The 12,829-nt window shown below is 46.8% G+C and overlaps 1 long non-coding RNA gene across 2 annotated transcripts in view; it reads left to right on the top strand.

The window, feature by feature from the left end:
* Positions 1-12,829, top strand: part of LOC123618109 (uncharacterized) — a 43,237-nt gene that overhangs the window by 25,102 nt on the left and 5,306 nt on the right. The gene's annotated exons all lie outside the window — the stretch shown is intronic.

Consider the following 12,829-nt stretch of genomic DNA (forward strand, 5'->3'; position numbering starts at 1 on the left):
AAATCATCTCTTGGATATGGACACCAATAAGAAGGCCACTATTCATTGTTCCAAATTCTGCATGTTCTGCAAAGGACTACATCTTTGCCACAGTGGCCAGTAAAATCGTCCAAGTGTCTTTAATGGATAAGCCTCACAAAGCTAAATGGATTTGATGCCAGACTCTGAGTGAAACAGAAAACTTAACCAACCCACTGAGGTTGACACATCTTTGTATTTTCAGGGAAAGCGTAGCTTTTTCTATGAGTTTCTTGGCAAGATTCCGTTAGACTGAAATTCATTGGAAGTACATGATGGGATGAGAAACATTGATAAGAATGATCCTTCACATGGGTGCTTACACAGCCATTACTTCAAAACTTGGTTAATTAAAAATGTACAAATACCCCCCATTTTATAGTTGGTTAAGAGTTTCCCAGGAAGGAATTACATAATCCACATGTGAGGAACCACGGTATCAGAGATCAGTTGTGGTTTACAAAAAGATCTAGTCCAAATGGCTTAGAGAAATTAGCAATGCTTCTTTTTTGTGTGAAGTCTTTTGTAAAGTCAACCCTCTGTAAAAAGAGGTAAATGTGGGGCTGCTCTGGTGCCGGCAGGCAGAAGGTCAGATTTTCAGTTGAGGAAGCGGAGGCACCCGAGTTAGGAAATGACTCATTTGGGATAACACAATGGGCAGGACTGAAACCGAGACCTTTACCCACTTAGCTGGGAAAGCACGAAGGAACTGGCAATAAAGGAAAAATAAGAGAGAAGCCCAGTCCTCAGACATCTGGGAAGCACGGGGCTCTCCAACCCTGAAAATGTATCCCACACTTCAAAATTCCGGGCCCCAGCTTTCAGACATCTGCTGGAGGGCAGAGGACAAGGAAGGGAACCTCAGTCATCAGGTTTTGAATGTTGACCTAGTCAGACTGACGAGAAGCACCAGACCACCAGGGAAGGACCCCTCCCATAGGAAAGCAGGCAGCAAACCCCCATAGTACCAGACAGTCAGCAGCTGCTCGCGAGGGGCTTCTCTAGGGGTGGTGATGCTGTGTTCCATCCTCGGTAAGCTATAGTTTTCAAAGGGCTTTCACATTCACTCTTTAGTGAGATCTTCCCACCAGTCCGGTAAAGCAGCAGGGGCTGGTGTCATCATCGTCATTTTACAGGAGAGGAAACTGAAACTTGGAGAAGCTAAGTGATGTGGTTCTGGCCATAGTTAGTAAAAGGTGGCTCTTGAGTGATAACTGGGCTCTGAGTCCTTGTGTGGTTCTCTTCCTACATTGTAGCCCCCCGGTTGCTTTGGGTGATCTGTGGCAGCCAGAAAGGAAGATGTTAGAGATCTTCCTAAACATGTTCAGGGGACATCTCTGATGTACTGGGAAGGTTCACACCTCCTTTGGTTAAGTGTCACCATATCCCCAAACGGTGATGACCACATGGCTGCCATAAAAACCATAATTTCCTGCTCTTTTTCCTAAATATTACTATAGGGAGAAAGGTAGAAGGAAGTCAGGCAGAGGCACATGGGAGCTGGGATTCTGTGAAGCTCATCAATTTTTAAAGTTCATGAACTTTAATCATGTTCTTCCAAAAGGAAATACAAGACCGCATGTCAAATCATTCCTAGTAGATCATCTGAGGGAGCTATGATTCTTGCTCCAGTTGGAGGAAACACAACATGCAATTAATGATTAAAGAATATGTATATGAATACACATATGAAAAATATATATGCGTATGTATGTGAAAATATATATGAAAGTTATATATTTAAATAATTCACAAATAATTATGTATAAACAATATATAATATATTTATATATTTATTATATATTATTTATTATATATAATTATATAACATGCATTAAGTATAATTATAATATATTATATATTGAATATAATATTTATTATATATTTATATATTTTATAATATATGTTTTATATACAGACAAGGTAAATAGTTCCCAAATGCAAATAGTGTCTTGTAGTTTTGGAAAAAGTAATAAATTCACATTGATTATGTGTCAGTATTAGAAATTTTTATGATGTTATATAACATTGGCTAATTTTATGCTAGGCACTATATTAAAGGTTTTGCATATATTTATAACAATAATACTACTAACAAATCCCTCATTTTCCATCTGACACTAGCCTTGCAGTAAGTGTGAGGACTTGATCTGAGTCCCCAGGCAGTCCTCTCCTGGTCGCACCTGCACCTCAACGTCTAGAATCCCCTATCCAGTGCTCTCAGACTACTTCCGAGCAGCCTGAGGGGGTGACTCACACGTGTTCTCATACACAGCATCATGTGGAATGTTTCATTTTGCTCCTTCCAGTTCCTTCTGTTGACTCTGACAGTGAACTGGAGGCACAATCTCCACACTGCCACCGCAAATGCAAGTGCACGTGGCTGTCAAAGGTGCAGACCCCACGCGTAGGTCTACCCTCAAAGCACGAGAGCGAGCTTGGGCTGCCTCCTTTTGTTTCGTAGGACGACATTCTATGGGCCCCATATTAGAGCTGCCTGGTGCTCCTAATTCTTACAGATTTTAGTGAAACCTTGTTTTCGATTTATTATGAGCATTTTCTCTCCCAAGTTCCAGCATGAGTTGAGGCAGCAGGCAGACCAGAGACTAATGGATACAATGTTCTGAGAATAGCCCCTCTCCTTTCCCAAAGTTCATTTTCTACAGACCTTTGTTAGAGGACCCTACTCTCTTGTCCCTTAGAAACCTCCCTTCCCAGCAGGTTTCTTGGTCACTGCTGCCAATAGGCACCTGCTGATCTGCCCCACAGACCCTCCAGTCCTCCACAGACATCCGCATCCTAGGACGAACACATATATATATATATATATATATATTTTTTTATATATGTGTGTATGTACATACATCCACAGATGATAAATTGTTCAATTGTGCCATACTAGCAACTGGAGGATACAATTTAGTTGAATGCAAATAACTGTGAGGTAGATTCTTAGGCTGTCTGGCCAAAGTTGCTTGATCTGGAAAAATACAAGAAGCAGAGGTGTTCCAGGGACGTGGAACAGACAGCAGGCTGTACTGTACGTTTTCAAGCATGAATGCCACCGATGTGAAAGCCATTTCCATAATTCAAATGCTCAAACCAAAAGCTGACGGGGCAGCCTGAGCCCGGCTGCGCTGGGATCTCTCGGAGGTGGGTCTTCTCATCTCCTCTTGCTCTCGTTTGCAGAAGCACTAGGACCTGGTCCCTCACCAGACCAACCGCCATCAGCCCGCTTGGAGGTTTTGCTTTTAGAAGGTGAGGCAGAAACTCCTTAAATGAAGAGAACGAAAGACCACAGATCACTTCCTATGTCTATTTCACAGAGGAAGACACTGTTTCAAGGAAGCGGATGTTTTATATCTACACAGTTTTCCACTTAGCCTCTGACCTCTTCTATGCTGCTGTAAATCTGGTGGCTGCCCAGCTGTCAGCTTCCAGGCGGCATTTCTCTCCGATGTCTCATTAGGAGGAGAAAAAGTGCGCCAGAGATGAGGGAGACGGTCTCCGGCAAGGTCCTTTTCCTCCTCTGTCTCGGTGAACAAGGCAAAAGGTGGTAGCATGACATTAACAAGCAGTCGAAGGGAGCGAGGAAGGAAGAGGGTGTGCGTGAGTCTTGAAGAGCTGTCTGTCCAACGATCCTCTCCTCTTGGTGCCTCCAGGGGAGTTGGAACTGTTGCTTAGGAATCGGGTGTGAGGTTGCAGCTGTGAAAACAATTCTGTTCTAAAGCACTCTATGATTTCAAAGTTCGACGTCAATTTTATCTCCAGCCACCAACAGACTAAGTGACCTTGAACAATTGATTTCGCCCCTTGGGTCTTGTTTGCATAGCTAAGAAGAATGTATCTCTCCCCCAAGCATACGTGGAGTACCCACTCTGTACTGCGCTCGTAGTTGTGTGGGGAGAAGAGGGGGAGTGAGGAAAAACCAGCACAGAGTCCTTCCCATCAAGTTCTGACTGGACTCCTCACGTCGGACTCTCCCCTCTTGGCTGCAGTGACGCCATTTTTTTCTCTCTGATCTGACCCTGTCTCCCTCTTGCCACCATCTATGTTCTCGCTCTCCTGAACCATGAATACATGTGCCTGACGTTACTCTCTCTCTCTCTCTCTCTCTCTCTCTCTCTCTCTCTATATATATATATATATATATATATACACTCCCTAAAAGCCATCGTTCTCACCTTCATAGCATCATCACAGTTATGATTTTTTCCTTATTTTCATTCTTCAATCAATGGCTATCTCACCCACTTGACTGAACTTTTCACGGAGACAAGGCTCACATCTTCTCTTCACCATTCTTTCTCTAGCGCCTAGCACATTCCCTGATACTGAGCAGGCGCTTAATATTTGTTTGTTTGTTTGTTTGTTTGTTTTAAAAATTTTTTATTGTTGTGTAGTTGATTTACAATGTTAGTTTCTGGTTAAATGAATGAATGAACATTTGGTTTCTAGTCTGCTTTTCAGTAGATTCTCCTTTGGGCTTATGTGGCTCAATTGCCTCATTTTACAGATGAGAAAACCAAATTCCTGGGGGAAAGAAGCTTGCTCAGCATCACCCTGGGCCTTAGAGGCTGAGCCAGCACTGAACACCAGATTTCTGACTCCAGGAGAAGAACACAGGGCTCTCTCCCTGCTGCTTTTCTTTACTCCTGGAGTGTAACTGAGAGCGTAAGTCTCAGGGCTCACCAGTCTGTGATTACCAAAAGCAAAGGCGGGGGGGGGGGGGCTGCTTATTTTTACTGAAAGTATGATAATAGAAACTCTTACTGGCCTGGTTGCCAGAAATCAGCTTCTGTTAAGGTATCCCCCATCTATCGCTGGGAGTCCCCAAAGAGGAGAGTCACCAGGACCCACAAAGCAGACTGTCTGCAACAACCGCCATGCACGGGTCTTAATCCTTGCCCCTCCTCCCACCTGTCTATGACTGATTCCTGTAGAAAGAACTGCAGAAACCTCCCGGCAACTCCACCCACCATTGCAAGAACATCGAGTTTGGCGTCAAGACTGCTGTCTCCAATATTTCCAGTCTGCAGGCTTCAAGATCATTCCCAGAAGGAAAGAAAGCATCTTCTCCCTCCCCCATGCCTTCTGCACTGTCCTCTGTGCTGTCTCACAAAGGCTTGTGTAAATCCTCCCGATCCTGCCGTCTCAAGCCCTTCTCTCCAGCGGAGCCACAAACCAGCCTGAGGGCTGGTGAGGACAGCAGGGACCGCTGATTCCATGCATCCCCTTCCCCAGACGGGCCCCAGGCCAAGTCTGTGAAGGGTCATTGGCGAGGACTGGGACTAGGGGAGTGTGACGTGGTGTTTCCACCACCTTGGTCCAGGCTTGGCAGTCAGAAGTGTGACTTTTCACCAGGACCTGGGCTGAGGCAGCAGAGAAACTCAGAGGTTTAGGCAGCAAAGTGGATGACCTTGCTGCTGCTCGTAACAAAGGCACTTTTTGCTGAATTCAAAGCATCGCAGGTAAAACTGCCCATGATCTGTCGGGGGCTTCCTTCCTATCACTTTGCGTGTCTCACTAAATGCAGCTCTCTGGGCTTCCCACGGGAGGCCCCATCATACATGTGTTTTATGTTTCTAGCATCTCCTCCAGGCTAACTCAATTGTTTTGATGCTGTGGATTTTGTCCAAATGAACATTTGGCTAAAAATCATATGCCAGTTTGAAGGAAGGTGAAATGGGACAGAGCTCTAGTTGGTTTCCCGTAGCAAGATCCCAGGGAAGATGGAGTTTCTCTGATCCCCCCTTCACACCTTCATCTATTTGTTCATTAGGACTGGGGCTGGGATCCGGGGCTACCAGCATGGATGAGACCCAGGCCTTGGCCTCTAGGTGCACTTGTGTCCAACTGTGCAGGACACATGAAAACAGAAACAACCTAGCATCTAGCATGCTACATGCTGAAAAAATGCTGGCCGTAGTGGCGTCTGGGGGAGAAATGCCTAGAATCCAGATATCGGCAGGGCACAAGTCAATTCCAGAAAGATCGGAAATAAAGAAAAAAAAAATGCCCAAACAGGAAATTGGGTATCATATGGACAAATAAAGGCGAGGAAACTGAGTGGGGCAGCAGATGGCTAAGTAGGACCAGATATGGGGTAAGATCACTGAACAGTGTGTATTTGGGCGGCAACTGAACTAAGGCAGGAGGAACAAGAGAGCCCACGGAGGATCAGGGCGTCTCCAGCCCGGGCAGGCCCCGGCGGACTGGGGCTGACACGGCCAGTGAAGCAGAAGGGGCAGCTCACACCCTCTGCTGGACCTGAAGGACCTCGTGGGGCTCTCTGCAGACTCGGCTTTGTTGTGTGACCCCAATTTTACAGTGTTCCGATTTTGAGGGGCAGCTCTCAGTCACTTGATCAAGGTCATATCGAAGGAGATTTAGGGCTATAAGTAGGGCCCCCGGACTGTACAATTCTCCTGGTTGTCTGAGGATGCACAACTCTGCAGAAGACCAGGCACAGAGAGCTCCCCTCAGAGCCCCGGGTGCGGTGGGGAAGTGGAAACCAAGCCGACATTTGGTGTGTTGTAGCATTCCCAGCTCTGGTTTAACACAAGTGATGTGTTTCGCTCACAAACTGGCACTGAGAGCTCATTTACATTTAAATAAGAGGCTTGTTAATGCCAGCAGGAGGACGCTGTCAATGCCAAGGCTGGCTCAGGATTGCTGCCAAGGAGTTTCTAAGAGCATTGCTCTAGGAAACTCCCCCAGAAGAGAAGCAAGCACGCCTTCTCATTAAGACAACTCCACCACAGTGACATTTGCCTCGGAGCGGCAAGCCTTTGGCTGGGCTGGAAGCAAGTTGTTGAATCTGAGAAAGTGATCTGTTGCCAAGACAGTCTTTTAGTTCAGTTTGGCTCCACACACACACACTCCGAGTCCACCTGGCACGTGGAGGGTGGCCTGGTGGGGAGGGCGGTGGGCTCCTCCAGTCACGTTGGGAGTTACTAAGAAGCACGTGCAGGAGATCATCTTGCGACATGAAGAGAGGACCTACTCCGTGGTTGGAAAGCTCTTCACGTGGGAAGTTTCTTCCTGGCATTGATGGGAACTATGTTTGTCTCTTGCAAGGATGGTGCACTCGGATGGCTCCAGATGCCAAGCAGGGAACCCAGAGGAGTGAGACGGGCTGTGTATGAAACCCTCAGAAGTGGTTGTGAGTGTCGCTGTTGCGTCTAAAGGGGAATGCTCTACTCGGTGAGAACTGATTTTGGTTTGGCAAACATGGATCTTGTTCTCCTTAGCTGAAGCACTAAGAGGGAAGTCAGGCAATTAGAATGACAACACAATCAGTACGTACCATCGTGGGGAAGTACAGAGTCCCCTAGGGGCACATGTGAGTGATGGGGGTTCATAATTCAGAATGTAAAGGTCATGAAGGTTCTGATGTTTAAGTTCACTCTGAAGGATGAGCGGAAGTTACCCAGGCAATGATGCCACAGGAGAGAGGGAAGAGCAGGTGCAAAGGCCCTGAGGCAATAGAGAGAACAATGTACATTCGAGAGCTTAGAGAGACGTTGTATGGCAAGAGCTTAAAATTCTAGGTAGGGGAACGATGGAGAGGTGAGTAGGGACTAGATTGTGAAGGGCTTTCCAAGCCAGTAAAAGAGTTTAGGCTTTAATCTAAGAGTGATGAGGTTAAGGAGAGGAGGAACAGGGTCAGGGTTGATGCTGGCTGAGTCTTCTAAAGGTTAAATACCCTCAGTTCTGTTAAAAGAGGCAGCATGGTGGACAGAGAAGAGCTCGGGACTGGAATCAGAAAGCTATGGGCTCTGTGAACATGGACAAGCCCCATTTATCCCTCCTGTAAAATGGGAAGAACAATACTAATGCTGAGGAAATAATGGGGAAAGGCACCTGTCACACTGTTGGTGGTATGGCAAAATCATAAATTAGGATTAAAATCTTGCCAGGGCTGTTTGACAACTCATACTGGAAGCCTTGAGGATGTACATTCTCTTGGACCTAGTAATTCATTTCTAACATTTAGCCTAAAGAAAAAAATAAGTATTGTTTGCAAGTATTTAATAATTTGATATTCTATGTCATGTTGGTCAAAGGCAAAAAAAAAAAAAAAAGAGTGTAATTTAAGTGTCTGCTGACTGGATGTACCCTAAGTCCTTCATCCTGCTGAGGTCGTTCAGCGGACAACCACCTTCCTCAGCACCTATCCCTCCATTCTAAGCCTCTTTCCATCTTTGTTTTCCAGGATCCCTCATTCTTGGTCTCCTCTTCACCCCTAGGCTACTCTTCTTCCCTAATACTTCTCACATTCATCCAGCTCTCTCCTCCCCAGTTCCTACCCCATACTAACCAGAGACTCATGAGTGGACTCGACTTGGTGTCTTACCTATTAACAGCACCGAAGAGTCTTAAGATTTATCTCCCTTTCTTGCTTCCCCAGTGGTGTCTGTGAGTGGAAAGATACAATAGAAGGATTTATTTCTCCGTTCATACGCATTATTTCAACCTCTTCCCATTTTAGAAGGCCGAAGAGGCACAATCATTGGGTTTTTGTCTTAATACTCTTACTACCCTTGGAAATAATCTAAGTGTCCCCAAATCGAAGGCAAAATAAGTCATGTCACCACCAGACAATGGAGCACAATGGAGAGGTTACGGTAATGGTGAAGAGCAGGTGTCAACGTGGGAAAACGTTCAGGATCTTTGGTTAAGAAGAAAATGAAAATACAAAACAGCGTATATATTACAGTTTTATTTAAAACTATGGATCACTTGTTGGTATGCAGGAAAGACTGGAAATTGGCATTACTGGTTATCTCCAGAGTTTTGGCTTTTTTATTTATTCATTTTTTTGTAATGGAGGTACAGGGGATTGGACCCAGGACCTCATGTATGCTGAGCACATGCTTTTACCATTTGAGCTATATTCCCACCCTTAGAGTTTTGGTTTTTAATGGGAGTAATTTTGCTGCTGGCGGCACATGGCAATGACTGGGGACCTATCTGATGTCCTAGTGGGGTGGGAACAGGGTGTTACTGGCGGCCAATGGGTGGATGCCATGGATGTTACTAAACACCCTACAGTGGACAGGACAGCTGTCTCAACCAAGGGTCATCCAGCTCTGAATGGCAGTGGTGCTGGGGTCGAGAAGCCCTCCCTTAGATGACGGGCTTAGGGAATACTAACGCTCTCTTTTTCACTTGCCTTTATTTTCTACTTTTTCTACAATGAGCATGTAGTTCATGTGTAGCTTTTTGTTCATTTTTGTAAACACATTAAGAGAATACTTTCGGAAAAGATCTGGTGCAAATACCTATATTTTTGCTCCGAGCTAACTCACGTGAAAGTACTTAGCACAGTGCCTCCGGTTCCTTCACCACCACAGTGCCTTTCTCTCAACTCAGTCCTTTAACTTGGGGCCAAGGGGCAGGTGGCCCTGTCCTCAGAAGTAGCAGATGTCTCTCTCCCCAGGGGTGTTTCTACTCATTCTCCCTACATGCTCTGAGCCTCTAGGCAGTGTCATCCCACAGCTGACCTAGTGAACCTGCTATTCGCATTGTCACGGATGTGGTCCCCTAAGGCATCGCGACAGAACCAGAGGTGCAGCAGGGGTCTGGCCAGAGGAGATGGGGTGCCTTGCACACCCAGAATTCCAGGCTACCCATCCCCCATTCGTGTAGCCATGTCTTGAGGATGCAGTTACCTGGGAGGACCTTTGTCAGGGAATGGTCCTTGTGGTAATCAAAGTATGTTTGCTTGGAAGTTTAATCACTTGAAGAAGTGGTGTATTGCCCCCACAGACTCCTTGGCTGTGAACATTAGTCCTAATTAGTAGCTGCAATAGTGATAATGTAGCAGAGCCTCTGTATTTGATGGCTGTGGTTTCTGGGCCACCAATCATAGTTGAAAAGAAAAAGGCGCTCATTTCTGCCATGTAATGAGTCGTTCATCCCAGTTCCCAGGGAGCTGAAAGGCCCTGTGGGGACCAGGTTTTCCTTTGACCCTAAACCTGGTGGAAACTCAGAGGTTATAGAAATGACTCACACCGCGAGAAAGGTGCATCCCACAGCTGGAAGGGGCTTTGGTTGATTTTCGGGGGGTGGGGAGCGCTGTGGCTCCTTGTGAATGCGTCCAGCTTCTTGCAATGAAAGGAGCAAAATCTCAGAGGGGGCGGTTTTCCTCTTTGCCCGGGGATGGCAGGTAGCATGGACAGTCTTCTGCCACCGGCCTGGCTGGGGGAGAGGAGAAGCTGAGGCTGCTGACTGTTCAGAACCAAGCCCCAGAGTGGAAGCTAACAGCAACAGCAGCCAGAGAAACTTGGGTGCGGCAGGGCTGACAGCTTCCCGTGTCTGGGAAGGAGAGCAAGAGCGGAGGGAATACCGGAACTGAGAGGCTCGGGTTAGACCAGTTCAGCTCCCCATAATCTGCCACGGTGAGGGGGAAGGGACGCCTCCGACCTTCCAGAGGCACACTTGATGGGTGCCCATCCTCTCTGTCTCCACTCTTTGAAGACATTGCCAGAGCCTGCGTTCTGCTCACGTCTCCATTCTCTCTCTGACAGAAGTCGTTCCCGTGCCGCCCCTAGTGATCTAGTCCATGTGGAACAGGCTCGGAGTCTCCTGCACTCTCTGCAAACATGGCTTGTTTCCCAGAAGGCAGAGCTAAAAGGAATAGGTCTGCAGGGAGGCGGAGGAACTGCTGGCAGCCCAAAGGTGTGAGGACTTGTTTTGGAAGGAAGGGAGCTCCTGAAGAAAAAGAGTGTTTACATGGCACAGACTGGTGGGGGGAGGTGGGGATGTCTTGGCGGGCATGTCCCGGTGACTCTAGCTCTCAGGACGGGCAGGGAAAGTGTCCGTTCCTCGCTAGATATCCTGGGCAAGGTCCTTTCCATTTCGGATTCTTGAATTCTTTGTTGCTTTTGGGAATAACATAGGACAACAAAAACAACAAAATCCAAGATCAAAAAACCATTGCTAAACTTAAGGGACCCCTTGGGAAGATTTTTTCTTTCTTCTTCCATTTTGTTTTTCTTTCTCAAGCGGTTATGAGGTGCAGGAAGTCATTCTGTCCAGATAGCGACATGTAACAACAGCCTGGAACTTTTCCATTCTACTGAGTCAAAAAAAAAAAAAAGAAAGAAAAAAGTGCCAGAGGAAGTAATATTCATCAGTACTTAGCCACACTTGAAAACAATGGTATAGTTTAGGTTGGCTTCACATTACACACTTGCATTTGGTTGTGGACCAGATGAAGTCCTTTCAATGGGCAGATTTTGTCCCGTATTTGAAGGGATTCCTCCCTGCCCCTGTGTTACAGTAAGAATACAAAATGGTTCTTCACAGCCGCTGAAAGAAAAAGGTTTGTGTACAAACTCAGAAAGACTCGGGAAAGGAAACACGGAGTGGAAGATGTCTCCGCGGCAGAAAGGGCAAGTCTCTACTGGTCCATCTGCCTCTCCTGCTGGGGAAGTGTGACTGCTTCCCTCCTACTCTGCAGCCACGTTGCTCGGTGCCCGTTTCCTTTAGGGACAACTCTAGAAAGAGAGCCTATCCTAACCCTCCCATCGCGCAGAGTCACTCTCTCCCTCACCCGTGCATTCACCCAGCCTCCTCCTAGTTCGCGTGTACTTCAGGCCTGTTACATATCTGGCTCAATGTGCCCAGTGGTGAGCAAAACACAACTTCCAACCTTCAGGGTTTTAGTCCAGACGGAAATCTGACTAGAAGAAAAGAAGGAAAATTTTAGTTTAATACAGTAAGCATCCTCCCATATGTCTGTCTGAAGTCATATGGGCTTACATACGTAAGCGTGACAAATACCGTAGTGGAAGTCAAAGAGAGAAAAATTCCTGGAGGAGGTAACGTGGGGTCGGGGTCTGGGTCTGGAAGGGGGAGCAGCATCAAAGGTAAACAAAGGCAGATGTTAGTTCAAGTGGAAAAAAGAGATTTTGTTCTGTAACTACCGACAGCGGGGCAAGAGCTTCCCATTGGTGCAGAGGTGACTGGGCACGTTAGAGAGAGAGCCAGCTAGCAGGGAGGGGAGCGGACAGGGCTGCAGTTAACATCAGGGGCAGGACAAAATTACAAAAAGCAAGTAAGAGGACTGATGGATGTGCATGTGGTCGGGCCCACTGTGTCTGCTGGAGGCAACCATCGAAGGGTGGTTTCTACCCTCCCGCGGCGGCCTCGTCCTTCCTGACGATTACAGAGGACTGGCTTCCACTTCGTTGGGAAAGGCACTCAGGTTGGAGAAATATATAAATATATAGAGATATCTATATATCTGTGTATAGATATCTCAAACGGACAGAGGAAGGATTTGCAATTGTAAGCTTTTTAAAGTAAATTCTCCAAGAAAGAGGAGGTCAGGGGCCTATCGGCAGGTGTCGGCCAGAACAAACAGTAAGTCATTTTCATAGCTTTGAGCTTGTGCAGACAGGAACTCAAAGTTTTCCCCGGGATGTACCCTCAGGCCGCCAGCAGCCGTGCTATGGTTGGTCAAGTCTCTTAGTGCTGCGATTTGGAAGGAGCTCCGAGCCTGAGTTCTTTTGTAGTCCTCAGCGTGCCAGACAGGAGGGCAGGTGGCAGCGTACACACAGAGAAGTGAGCACGGGGGCCGGAGAAGTGAGTAGGTATGTTCTGTTTGGGAATGGTGCATGGTGTAATGGCCAGTGTGTCGGAGGAGGGGGAGGAGATGAGTAGGGAAAGATAACCTAGAGTCTTCAAGGTCATGCTGAGGAATTCGGGTTGAATCCTGGGGCAAGACAGTTAAGCAACGTGGTCCAGTTTTTGCCTTGGAAATAGGCTGGCCCTCGTGGAAGAGAGTTGGTGCGGTGTT

The sequence above is a fragment of the Camelus bactrianus genome, chromosome 1 (genome assembly GCF_048773025.1).
Source record: "Camelus bactrianus isolate YW-2024 breed Bactrian camel chromosome 1, ASM4877302v1, whole genome shotgun sequence".
Lineage (NCBI taxonomy): Eukaryota > Metazoa > Chordata > Mammalia > Artiodactyla > Camelidae > Camelus > Camelus bactrianus.